The following is a 14,072-nucleotide window of genomic DNA, read 5'->3' on the forward strand; positions in this document are numbered from 1 at the left end:
CCGTCCCTCCATCCCTGCACCCGGCTTCTCCCCCTACGTCCCCGGCGCAGGGGCTGCCGGGATCCGTAGTCCCCTCACCCTTGGGCTCCGCGCCCGCGCGGGGTGCACGATCTACGTTTCCCAGCGTGGCCTGGCGGGCCGGGCGTTTTGTTTGAAGCCGTCTTCTCCCGGCCATGGAATGAGCGCAGCGGCGGCGGCCGGGCGGGCAGGGGCTCTTCCGCGCAGACCCCGCGCAGCCTGCCTGCGCCCCTGCGGAGATCGGGCGGCAGGATGGAGCCCGGGGATCCCCGCGGAGGCGGAGCGGCGGAGGCGGAGCGGCGGAGGCGGAGGCTGCCCCCCAGGTAGGGCTGCGTCGGGGGGGTGTTTATTTTTGCAATGCTGCATCCGCGCCGGAGGGGACGCATCGGACCGCGGGGAGACCCCTTGGCGGGCGTGCAAGGCAATGCATGTGTGCAGGCGTTGCATGGAGTGCAGTGCAATGCAATGGCAACGCGGCGCCCTGCATGCATGCATGCAACTTCCACCGGCGCTCCGGACTTGGCAGGTGAGGGGGGTCCCCAGTGGGTGGCAGAGAGAGCCGGGAGGGCGAAGGGGAGCCGGGGGGGGAGCAGCGCTGCTCCCCGAGCCGAGCCCGGGGGGAAACTTCGGCGTCGTTGCGCCGGGTGTTGGAAGCGGAGGCTGGCGGGGACCCCTCACCTGCAAAACCTGGTCGCCTCTCATATATTTCGTGCATTGCATTCATCGCCCGCTTTCTCCTCCAAGGAGCTCCCGGGGGCGCGCGTGGTTCTCCCCGTGTTATCCTCGCAACAACAGCCCTGCGAGGTGGGTCAGGCGAGTGGCCCAAGGGAGCACCCAGGGATTGTCCTGGCCAGGTGGGGTGATTTGAACCCTGCTCTCTGCCCGGTCTTCGTCCTCATTTAGCCCCCACATGTGCATGACTGTGCATGACTGCGGTTTTCCCCCCTCGTCTTGGCTATGGTGTGAGTCTGTCCTGTTAATTAATGGGGTTCTGCCTTCGGAGAAGATGAGCCAGCCCTCAAGGAGGTGATTATGTAATTTGCTAGCAATTCATGTCCCTCCCGGCGTGACGCAGCGCGCTGACGTCACGGGGCTGTAATGGTGGTGTGCCTCAAGATTTTTTTCATGAAACAAGTGTGCCTTTGCCCAAAAAAGGTTGGGAAACACTGATCTAGTCCAATGCCTTGCAAAATAGATACAAGCACCTGGAAATCACAGAGAGGTGGCGGAATAAGTGGGTGTCCCCAAGAAACATGAGAGTCCTGATTTCACTCCATGCCCCTTTGCTGTCTGGGTGAGAGGAATGCCTCACAATGCTGACCCTCATGGATAGCTCAGTTGGTAGAGCATGGGACTCTTAATCTCTCACGGTCATGAGTTTGAGTCTCACACTGAGCAAAAGGATTCCTGCATTGCGGAGGGTTGGATTAGACCCTTGCAACTGCACAATTCCATGCTCATCAATAATAATAATAATAATAATAATAATAATAATAATAATAATTTATTATTTGTACCCCGCCCATCTGGCTGGGTTTCCCCAGCCACTCTGGGTGGCTTCCAGCAAAGATGAGAAATACATTAAAATGTAATCAAGGGATTAAGACTTTCCAAAAGCATTTGTCTATTTCAGAGATGGGAACATAGCACTTTTGAGAAATGAGATATGTAGGAGAAATTCTATGTTCCAGAGTGGAGTGGTTGATTGAAGTTGTGGCAGTTTGTCAGGATGAACCCTGTGGTGTTCTCCCAAGGATGAAAAAGGGCTGCAATTAATAGATCATGGAGACATAGAAGGTTTCCTTGCAAAGCTTTCCTCAAATAAAAAGGGAGACACTGGCGTGGAGAAGAGGAGACTGGGGGCTTGTCCACACCTTCACTTGTCGTATGCCTAGAAAGCACAGGTCCAAGCAGTTTTCTGTTTCACCCATGTTTTCAAGGCACAAGTCCAAGCAGTTTTCTCCTTGCCTCACTCCTTTCCCAGGGAAAATCTGCTCTTTAGTTTTAAATTGGGGGTGAAAGGCAATCCATAGAAAACCCGATTGCCACTTGCTCCAGCTGAGTCCTGAAGAGGAGAACTGAAAGGAAACACAAGAGCTATCTTAAAGTATCTGAAGAGCTGCCACATTGAATATGGAAGAAGCCTGTTTTCTGCTGCTCCAGAGGTGAGGACCTGAACCAATGGATTTGAATGACAAGAGAGGAAATTCTGACTAAACTTTAGGAAGGACATTCTGATGTTTAGCGCTGTTGGACAGTAGAACGAACTCTCTTGGAAAGTGGTAGACCCTCCTTCATTAGAGGTTTCTAAGCAGAGGTTGGGTGGCCACCTGCAAGGGATTTTTTAGCTTTGATTTCTGCTTTGCAGGGGATTGGTCCCTTCCAAGCCTGAAACTCTATGAGCCTATGAAAGAGAGCACCAGGGAAGCATGGGTGTATCTAAGTGAATCCTGACCTCTTGCCTCAGTGTCCCTCTTTCACATCCTTCTGACTTCAACCCTATACTGGTCAAACATCTTTGGATACAATTTGTTCCTTTGTCTTGGCATCAAAACACAGAACCCAGAGATTAGGAAAAAAAGATCGCCAAGCTGCCATTTCTGGATTTCCTTTGCTTCCTGAGCTGAGCTCGTGGGCTGCCTCATAAACTACCTCAAAATCTTTGTTAGCGTAGCCGATGGGGTGAATATTTGGCCTTAAAGCAACACATTGTGGTCCGGAAGGTCAGGCTCCATTACTTTAATTGCCAAATCATCCTCCCCACTCTGGTCCCCTAGCGGAGGGAAATAATGCCCCAATAGCCTCACAACAATGAGGAATTTCTAACTTTTTCCTTTGAAAGCAGACGTGGTATCAAGAGCAGGCCAGAAAGAAATCTTAGCCACACAGATTTCTTGAAAAAAAACTCAACAAGTGTCATTTTGAATTCCATAAAAAAACATCAAAAGAGCCTGCTGAATCAATGGCCCAATTAGTGCAGCATCCTGTCCTCTCAGTGGACAGCCAGATGCCCTCTCACCTCCTATGGTTTCCAGCAACATTGCTGCATCCAACTGTGAATGCAGAGCCGAGCCATCATGGCTGGTAGCTATCGGTAGCCTTATATGTTAGAGTATGTGTCTGAACTCGCATGCATGCCAAGCATTCATGTGTATGCATACACACACTAATGAGAGGTCTGGGATCTATCACTAGAGTTATAACGTGTGTCCGCTTATGAATATGTGTTTGCCTCCATTCCTTCCTAAATAAAACTCCTGGCACCCGATACTTTTTGTTCTGGTCTGGCGATCCTAATGATCTCTTAACTGCTAGACCCAGTAATTTTTAGAGGTAAACAAATAGCTATACATTAAGATTCCTGAGAGACAGATTAACAAAGAAAGCTTCATTTATTATACGAAATGAAAGTGGCAGAATACATAAATGCTGTTTCAGACAGTAAAATTGCAATTTAAACAGGCAGCAAATCTTACTATGCATACACACTTTGATGTGAAGTGGAAGAATCCCTACCTATTCCCAAAATCCTACAGAAGTGAGCGTGACAATTTTGCCAACAGGACTCACACTAATACTAAGTAAAAAAATTGAAGTTCGTTTTTGAACCATGTAACTGAGCAGACGTCTGAGGCTTCAGATTCAGACCACATGTTTGAGACCAACTTTGTATTTTGTGACCAATAATCCCTTGCCTCTGTTGTTTTTTCTGCAGCACTGAATGATGCATGAGTGAGACCTCTCATTACTGTAAGTAAAGTGTTTAAACTTACTTAAGGTTGTGCTCTATTCATTCCAAGATGGGTACAGGCAGGGGAGCAAATTAGAAACGCTGAATGCTGGTACATTTTAAAGGTCTAGTAACCTATATTTCCAATGCTTTGCAAACACACATATTTCAGTTTTAAATTCTGCTGAGTGGTTGTTTGGTTTTCGGGTTAGAGGGTGCATCAAGCCCCCCCTTTAATTCAGACAGTCAGCTGTTTTTCTTTTGCAGTTTCTCACACACGTGGGAATACCAGGATCAACTAGTATTCCACAGTTATTTCCCAGCATAAGGTTATGATGGCCCAGAGCAGGAATAAATCCCAGAGTTGTGAAAGTATTTTGCAGAGATTTTTTGAACTTTTGGAGTGATTTTTCAGACTTTCAGATTCCCCCAGCCAACCCTGGGCTCACGGGGAGGGAGAAATTTTCCCCACCAATCTTTTGTTTGCTTTGTTTCTATTGTGAGAGGATCAACTCCCCCTCCTTTCTCTACTCACGTTGTAGGGGGTTGGACTAGATGACCCCTGGGGTCCCTTCCAACTCTTCAGTTTCATGATTCTATGCAAAGTCAGCCCATTCTTGAGTAACTGGGGAGAGCCTTCTCTCACTCTGGTGTTTCCTTTCCCAGACATAGATTCTTTTAAACACATATTTTCGAAACCAAACCACAATCCCAGCTAGTCATTCCACTTGGAAAAAGCAGGCAGGGCTTTCTTGTTTTTGAAGAGATAACAATGTTGCCTTTGTTTCACTTTTCCCTCTCCTCCCACCCTCCTCCTCTTCCATTCCATTTTTCCCAGCTCATAAGCTGCCCCATGACACTGTCGATCCTGCGCCAGGAATTGGAGGACTCACTAGAAGAGCGTAAGAGCATAAGCAGAGCCTGCTGGATCGGGCCAGTGGTTCATCTAGTCTAGCACCCTGTCCTCACAGTGGCACACCAGATGCCCAAATGGAAAACCTTCAAGCAGGACCTCAGCCCAAGAGCCCTTTCCCCTCCTGTGGTTCCTAGCAACCCATATTCAGAACCATTGCCCCATTTTGGAAGCAGAACAGAGCCATCCTGGCTAGTAGCCAGCAATAGCCCTCTCTTCTGTGAACTTGTCTAATCATCTTTAAAAGCCACCCACAATTTAACTAAAAACTCTTTTCTTTTATGTGTCCTGAATCTTCCAACATTCAGCTTTGCTGGATGTCCACAAGTTTGAGTGTTAGGAGAAAGGGAGAGAAACTTTTCTCTATCCACTTTCTTCATGCCATGCATAATTTAATAGTAGTACGACTCATGCAACACATTGGCGACTAATATACATACAATAATTACCAAAATAATTATACATTCTTTATCAATCTTCTGAGAAAAATACAAAACCTTGTTCAAAGCCACAGAGACTTATGAACTACCCAACCTAAGATGAATTTATAATGTCTGGTTTCAATGGATTTTTCAAATGCTTCACTCAGTCTTTTGTTTTCTTTATCTTTTTAGGTAAGTTCATGAAGATACCAACAAAGGGTAAGTTCAGTGTTGTTCACAATACTGAGAGATACTAGTGAAGTTGTAGATGGATGTTAATGAAGTTATAGACAGGCGTTTTGCACCTGTTTCGCCCTGGCAGTCCAAGTAAGGCCGCTGTTCGCACCCGATGGGGCCTTTTTACTGGGGCTTTCAGATAACACACTCCCAAGGTAGCTTTCCGGGCTTCTTCAGTGGTCTAATCTCAAAGCCTTAATACGTATATTGATATTCAATTTCATAAAGAATACTATTTCTTGACTTAAGCTTAAGAGACTGATTTGCTTCATAATTTAATAAGCTTCTATCACACAATCTCAAGCTCGCCTTTTCTCTAAAGGAAAATGTCCCAAATGCTGCAACCTTTCTCTATAGTAGAGTTGCTCCATCCCCTTGATAACAGTTCTGGGTGCCACAATTTAAGGATATCGACAAGCTGGAATATGTGCAGAGAAGGGCAAATAGGATGATCAAGGGTCTAGATGCCAAGGCTTATGACAAACTGTTTAAGGAGCTGGGCATGGAAAACAGGAGAGGTGTTGTTGTTGTTGTTGTTGTTGTTGCTTAGTCATTTAGTTGTGTCCGACTCTTCGTGACCCCATGGACGAAAGCACACCAGGCACTCCTGTGTTCCACAGCCTCCCGCAGCTTGGTCAAACTCATGTTAATAGCTTCGAGAATACTGTCCAACTATCTCATCCTCTGTCGTCCCCTTCTCCCTGTTCCCTCAATCTTTTCCACCATCAGGGTCTTTTCCAGGGAGTCTTCTCTTCTCATGAGGTGGCCTCAACTTCAGGATCTGTCATTCCAGTGAGCACTCAGGGCTGATTTCCTTCAGAATGGGTAGGCTAGATCTTCTTGCAGTCCATGGGACTCTCAAGAGTCTCCTCCAGCACCATAACTCAAAAGCATCAATTCTTCAGCGATCAGCCTTCTTTATGGTCCTGCTCTCACTTCCATACATCACTACTGGGAAAACCATAGCTTTAACTATACAGTGCTGCCCCGCAAGACGAACGCCTCGCAAGACGGAAAACCCACTAGACGAAAGGGTTTTCCATTTTGGAGGCGCTTCGCAAAACGAATTTCCCTATGGGCTTCCTTCGCAAGACCATAGGGAAATCTCCAGGACAGCGGGGAGCGCAGCGCATCTTCCCCACTGTCCTCGGACCTCCTCCAAAGGCTGGCGGTGGGGCGGAAAGCCCTTCTCCCCGCGCCAGCCTTCGGAAGGCTCCTCCGAAGGCTGGCGGTGAGGCGGAAAGCCCTTCTCCCCGCGCCAGCCTTCGGAAGGCTCCTCCGAAGGCTGGCGGTGGGGAGAAAAGCCCTTCTCCCCACGCCAGCCTTTGGAAGGCTCCTCCGAAGGCTGGCGGTGGGGTGGAAAGCCCTTCTCCCCGCGCCAGCCTTCGGAAGGCTCCTCCGAAGGCTGGCGGTGGGGAGAAAAGCCCTTCTCCGCACCGCCAGCCTGGCAAGCGGTTTCCATAGGAACACATTAATTGATTTTCAATGCATTCCTATGGGAAACCGTGCTTCGCAAGACGAAAAACTTGCAAGAAGAAAAAACTTGCGGAACGAATTAATTTCGTCTTGCGAGGCACCACTGTACGGACCTTTGTTGGCAGGGTGATAGCTCTGCTTTTTAAGATGCTGTGTAGGTTTGTCATCACTTTTCTCCCAAGAAGCAGGCGTCTTTTAAATTTGTGACTGCTGACACCATCTGCAGTGCTCATGGAGCCCAAGAAAGCCATCTTCAAATATCTAAAGGGCTGTCACATGGAAGATGGAGCAAGCTTGTTTTCTCCTGTTCTGGAAGGTAGGACTTGAACCAATGGCTTCAAGCTCCAAGAAAGGAGATTCTGACTAGACATCAGGAAAAACTTTCTGACAGAACTGTTTGACAGCAGAATGGTCTCCCTTAGGAGGTGGTGGGCTCTCCTTCGTTGGAGGTTGTTAAACAGAGGTTGGGTGGCCATCTGTCAGGGATGCTTTAGCTGACTTTCCTTCAGAGCAGGGGGTTGGACTAGATGAGTCTGGGGGTGCCTTCCAGCTGTACAATTCTATGATTCTATTAATTTGGAAGATTCAGGACAGATAATAGAAAGTCCTTCTCCCTACAGCACATAGTTGAGCTGTAGAACTTGCTCCTGTAGGGCACAGTGGTAGCCACCTACTGTGAAAACAGGACAGATGTCATAGATGGGCCATTGGCTCTTCTTATGTTCTTACAGTATTTAGAAACACGAGTAGCTTTATACTGGATGGAGTGGGGTGAGGCAGAACCCTGATCATTGTGGCTCTATAAGAACCTATTCCCTATTATTATTATTATTATTATTATTATTATTATTATTATTATTATTAGTTATTGTTGGTTAATGAAAAAATAGGCATAAAATAGAATTCCTGGATATCAAGATCCAAGTTTGAGGCAAGTACTACTTAATCAATTAAGCCCCTTCTGAAATTGTCCATCCTAATTTTGTGTGGGTGGGTGGGGGGAGTTCCCTCCATTTCCACTTCTTCCATTATTTCTCCAGAAGAGTTACCACAGGCTTGGTAGCTTTTTATTTTGAATTCACTCCAAATTGCACAGTCTGTTGGACCTTTAAAATATGCCTCTTTCTGTTCCAAAACTTCTGTCTTCCCCCTCCCATAGGAAAAGACCACACATCTGGTAAATTAAAAACTGGTTTCCTTACAAATTCTTCAAAGATCATATTCATGTGCTTTTCCCTCCATCAGTCAGAAAATTACACAGGCAGTAAAGTTTGGCTTGATCGCGAAGTGGTGAAGGTTCCTAAAATACGGGTTTAGAAACTCAAGCATGGCCTGTGATAGCCATGTGAACTCTTCATGCACTGAGTCCATCAGGTAGACTGGAAATGAACGAAGACTTGATTCCCTCCCAAGATGATATACTGTAAGCCTAGAACCACAGTTCTAATCCCTTCATGCATTAATTAGACATAAGAATGTTGGTTAAATGAGGCTGATTATCCCAGACCCTTAACCTCAAGGTCCCAGGGTGGGTTGAAACAAATAAAACACAGTGCTGCACAATATTCAAAACTATTTAGAACAGTGGTTTCCAAATTGGGTGGTAAATAGTGGATTTTTTAAAACAAAAGTTGACTGACTTTATGTGAGGAATTCTTTAGCTGTGATTCCTGCACTGCAGGGGGTTGGACTAGATGGTCCTTGAGGAAACTTCCAACTCTACAATTCTATGATTAAAGCAGAGGAGGAGTGAGGAAGGTTGTCAAATCTCTGCCACTTGCTCCACCTCTGTCTTCTCCTTCATCATATGCAAGGGTGTCTTAATTGTTTTATTTTATGCAGCTTATCAGACCTGTCTTTACTGCCCACCCCACCCCTTTCAAAAGTGTTGCTCCCATTCATCCCTAGCACATATTCATTCAACAGTGGGGTGGGGGCCTCTCTTTGTTCCAAGTACAGCTCCTATATCATCCTGCCAAAGTGTTCGGGCTCCCTCACAACTGCCTCGCCAGCCCTGCATGTCTGGGGATTCATGATAAACTGCCATCTCAACATTTCACCCCACATTACAAATGAACTGTGTGGAATGGGTAGGAAAGATGGAAAAGGGGTGGGGGTGGGGTTAAGTCTGCAAGCCTCGCTGGTATCCATTATGCCTGGAGAGTGACACTCCCAACCACCGGCCCACAATCTCTGTTTTTGGGTCTGAAGGCAGTTAATGCTAGCAGGATTAGCACTTGGGCAGGGGGCAGAATTGAGAAGAGTTTTGAGGTGGGATGGATTTGAAAATCCTGGGCTGTAAGATTAAAAGGGTGTGGAGGAAGGTGTGGAGGCATGGTTCTGTGATAAGATGAAAGAATCGTAGTGTTGGGACCCCCAAGGGTCTTCTAGTCCACCCCCCTGCAATGCAGGAATCACAGCTCAAAAATCCCTGACAGATGACCGTCTAACCTCTGCTTAAAAGCCTCCAATGAAGGAGAAGCCCCACATTCCACTGTCAAAAACCAGCTCTTACCCTCAGAAAGTTATTCCTATGGTTTAATCAGAATCTTCTTTCTTGTAATTTGAACCTGTTGGTTCAGTTCTGCCATCTGGGATAGCGGGGGGGGGGGGGGGAGCTTGCTCCATTTTCCATGTACCACCCTTCAAATATTTAAAGATGTCTATCATAGCTTTTCTCAGTCTTTTCTTCTCCAAGCTAAACACAACTCTCTCATCCATTTTTTATAAGGCTTGGTTTCCTGTCCATTGATCATCCTTGTCACTCTCCTCTGCCCACCTTATAGTTTGTCAATATCCTCCTTAAACTGGGGTGCCCAGAACTGACACAGGACTCCAGAAAGGGTCTGGCCAAGGCATAATAGAGCAGTACTTTGACTTCCTTGGATCTAGACACTGGAAGTCTGTTGATGAAGCCTATAACTGCATGAGCCTTTTTTTGCTGTTGCATCACACTGTTAACTCACATTTCCGTACCCTTCATAATCTTGGTGGGCATCTTTTAAGCATGCAATCCCTAACCTGAGCATCTTAAGTGGTCGAGTGCAGAAAGCATCCGGATAATGCATAATGTGCTTCTGAACTATCGCTAACCCCCACTTCTTCACAATATCTCAATGTTTAATTTGAGACACAGAGGGATCCAAAGTAGAATAAGGAAGCATAATAAAAAATGACTTACATTTGCAAGCCCACCAGCTGTGTGCACAAAAGCACAGCTTTGAATGCTCTTTGATTGAACAACTTTCACACATTCCTGTGTAATGAGGCAGTTATTTAAAAGAAGAAATCACATTTCCTCCATGAAGATTCTCCGCTTTCTTCCAGCAAGTTCCTCGCAAGTTTTCAGAAACTTTCAGGCTTGTACAGTGATACCTCGGTTTAAGAACCAGTGGCGTAGCGTGGGGGGTGCAGGGGGGGCCGGCCGCACCGGGCGCAACATCTGGGGGTTAGGGAAATCACGGGTTAGGGGGCGCAAATCCACGGGTTAGGGGGCACAAATCCATGGGTTAGGGGGCGCAAATTACTTGCCTTGCCCCGGGTGCTGATAACCCACGCTACGCCACTGTTAAGAACAGCCCTGTTTACAAATTATTTGGTTTACGAACTCTGCAAAACCGGAAGTAGTGTCCCAGTTTGCGAACTTTACCTTGGTCTAAAAACGGAAGCTGAACGGTGGAAGGGCACCAGCAGCAGGAGGCCTCATTAGGGAAAGCGCCCCTCAGTTTAAGAACAGATTTGGTTTAAGAACAGACTTCTGGAACGGATTAAGTTCGTAAACCGAGGTACCACTGTACTCCTCATTCACTCACTCACAATCATAGGAACCAACTTCAGTCTCCCAATAAAATATTCGAGGGGGCCAATCCCCTCCAAAGTTGATTAGTATTACCATTCAAATAGTGTTTGTGCACTGCATCATGTGATCAATTATGCAGGCCGAGGCTTACCTTGTCTCCCCCCCCCCCAAAAAAAATGTTCACGTAGGCACCCCTACTCACAATTAAATGATAGAATTGTAGAGTTGGAAGGGTTGGTTATTCTTCCAGTGAAGGAAAGTCCATGGTTCCTCATCATCCTGGAAAAATGTAACAAGGAGTCTCTCGAAACAAATTTGTCAGTTAGAAAATTATAGAATATTTTTTCTAATAAAAATAAGTCCAATCAATTTTCCCATGCTAAATTGACTTTGTGGGGAAACCCAACTTTAAACATTGGGGGCAATATGGAAAAGTGGGGTGGAAGTGAGCATACTGACTTTGAAGCAGCTGATAGATGAGGAAGATTAATTTTACATGTAGGTATGCTATTTTAAGAGATAAATATCATCTCTCAGATGCCGCACAATGGCAATATTTGCACCTGCAACACTTGGTAACTGCTTTCTTTGGATCGGCAGTTTTTACAGCTTCTGGGGTAGTAGAACAATTGGTCAAATCCTTTGAAACTAAAATGCCTGTGATAATCTTTTACAGATATTTGCTATCAGTGAATCAATTTGATACACAGGTTTTAAGAAATGAGAGAAACAAAGAGTTAGAGGTTCCTATTCAACCTAGACAGTGGGAAAGAGTTTTAGTTTCTATAGCAAAGGTGTCAAAGAACTTTAAATTACGACATATACAACAGAAAATAATATTTAGACTTTATTGGACTCCACTACCTGTAGAAAAGAACTGCCTAAGACAGCATGTGGTTGGAGATGTAATAATGATAAAGCTTATTTGAAACACGTGTTTTTACAATGCCCTTCGCTTACTAAGTTTTGGGAGAAAGCATTGGATTGTATAAACATGACTGCGTAAAAAGTTAAAATTTTCAGAGGGAAATATTCTTTTGAATTACTTACCTACCATATGGAATTTGACAACTGGACAATGTAAATGGATGCTTCATGCCCTTACTATGGCCAAAAGGTTGATATTGATGCACTAGAAGGATAAATCAATGACCCCCTTCAGTCAATGGATATGACAACACTCAAGACTTATAAATGGATTGTTTATAGACTTAGACTTTGCATGGACAAGTATAACAATATTTGAAAAACATTTATAAAAAAATAGTAGGTTATAAATAACCATATTTGTATTTGGATAATAATGACATTTATATACATATATACTAGACAAGCATATGTTTGCGTATATAGTGATATAATAATATACCTTCCCCCTTTTTATCCCCTCCCCCATTTTCCCCATGTTGTTTTTATTTTATTTTTAAGTCCCCCGTGATATTAGTGCAGAGATGCTGGTATCATGAGGGCTGGATGAGGTAACCTTTAGGTGGATTTGTAGCTGGTTGACAAACCGAACCCAAAGAGAGCTCACTAATGGTTCCTCCTCATCCTGGAAAAAAGGGACAAGTTGGGTGCCACAAGGTTCTGTCCTGGGCCCGTTGTTGTTCAACGTCTTTATAAATGATTTGGATGAAGGAATAGAAAGGATGATCATCAAATTTGCAGATGACACCACCTAGGAGGGATAGTCAATGCTGCAGAAGACAGAATTGGGATTCAAGATGGCCTTAAAAAGATTGGAAAACTGGGCCCAAACTGAAAAAAAATGGATTTCAATGGGGTGAAAGGTAAGGTTCTACACTAAGGCAAAAAGAACCAGTGACACAAAGGTAAGATGTGGGATACCTGGATTGCTGGTAGGACATGTGAAGAGGATCTAGGTCTTAGTAGACCACAAGCTAAGCAGGCAAATAAAACTAAATTCTATTCTAGGCTGCACTGACAGAAGTATAGTGTCCAGGTCAAGGGAAGTAATAGTACCGATTCCTTTCAGACTGAGGGAAGAAGGGCTGAACAGTCTTCCAGCTGTTCTTCCGGTCCAGATGTGACCCAAAACCTTTGGGTGTTTGAGGCTGGACGGCGAAAGCAGAGCTATCTGCTTTGCTGGCTGCATAAAAGCAGGGAGAAGAGAACAGAAACATGGAAGGAATGGCAATGAAAGCTGAGCCAGGTCCATCCCATCAACTCTAACAGAAAAAAGAAATGGGGAAGAAGAAGAAAACACCTTTTGGTTTAAACATGTTGCAGTGAGTGCTTTCTGTGTTTGTAAAGTTCCAGCTTTCAATGATCACACCTTTAGAGAATGTGTTATTTAGGCAATATCAATATAGTAAGTAATTCTATCCTATCTTGTGCTTCATCCCAGGTCCCTCCATTAGTTGGACCAGACAGATAAGATCATCAGAAGAGTCCTGCTGGATTAGGCCAAATCTAGTCCAGCATCCTGTTCTCACAATGACCAACCTGGTGCATGTGGGAAACCAACAAGCAGGATTGAAGCACAAGAACCCTCTCCCCTGCTGGATCAGCCCAATAGACCATTGGTCCAGCATTCCTGTTCTCATATTGATTTTATACAGTTCTGTACAGTTTTGGGCACCCCAGTTTAAAAAGGATAGTGACAAACTGGGATGTGTGCAGGGGTGGTGGTGGTCCCAGTGGGGTTGAATCAAGGCAGAATAAAAGTGACTTCCCTTGATCGGAACATTTGTCTTTTGTTGATTTCTAGGATTGCATTAGCTTTTTCTTCTTTTCTTTTTTTGCTGTAGTATCACATTGTTAAATTTGCAATCTAGTAAGATCCCTTTCCTGCCATCCCACAAGCCCTAATGCAAGGGCCAGAGTCAGCAAAAATTAATGTGTCTTTTATCTTTCAGACATTCCCCCGCCCCTAGTATTCTCCTAGCATTTAGCAGATGTAGCCTGTGGTTTTCTGTATCTGTATACCAGAGTATGGGAAATAAACAGACCCCCTGATCTGCCACTACAGTTCTGAGGAACTGAGCCTAGAATTGCATTAGCCTTTGTTGCTGATGCATCACACGGTGGGTTCAGCAGGCACAGCTAATGGGATGGTAATTGTAACCCAAAATGTGTGGAGGCCTACAAGTTAAATCCAGTCCATGGAGTTGAGATGCTTTAGGACAGAATCAGACCATTTGCTTATTATCAGCATGCTGAATGTCCAGGTGTGAGAGCGTCAGTTGGAGGCAAGACGACAATTGTTAAGTTTTGTAGCTAATGGAGCTGCAGCAAGATTTTATCTGCAAGTATATTCTAGCCCCTTAATTATTTACCTCTGGAGATTTCTCCCTTTGGCAAGCTGGGGAAAGTCTGCTGCCTTTGTGTGAAGAGCAATTTTGCATGAATAGGCTGCAAATCACCAGGCAACCACCTGGACAATATGACAACTCTAGAGCTTTGAATTACATAGCAATTTCCAGGTAATATCAAGGTTATTACATAGAAAGTGTC

At 45.2% G+C, this 14,072-nt stretch overlaps 1 long non-coding RNA gene across 1 annotated transcript; it reads left to right on the plus strand.

Annotated features, from left to right (window-relative positions):
* The first annotated feature begins 4,573 nt into the window (after window positions 1–4,573).
* On the plus strand, window positions 4,574–13,149 carry LOC308578519. Its single transcript, XR_014003979.1, has 3 exons — window positions 4,574–4,650; window positions 5,276–5,302; window positions 12,964–13,149. It is a non-coding gene; the product is annotated as an uncharacterized lncRNA (long non-coding RNA).
* The last annotated feature ends 923 nt before the right edge of the window (window positions 13,150–14,072 follow it).

The sequence above is a fragment of the Podarcis bocagei genome, assembly GCF_964188305.1.
Source record: "Podarcis bocagei genome assembly, chromosome: Z".
Classification (NCBI taxonomy): Eukaryota; Metazoa; Chordata; class Lepidosauria; order Squamata; family Lacertidae; genus Podarcis; species Podarcis bocagei.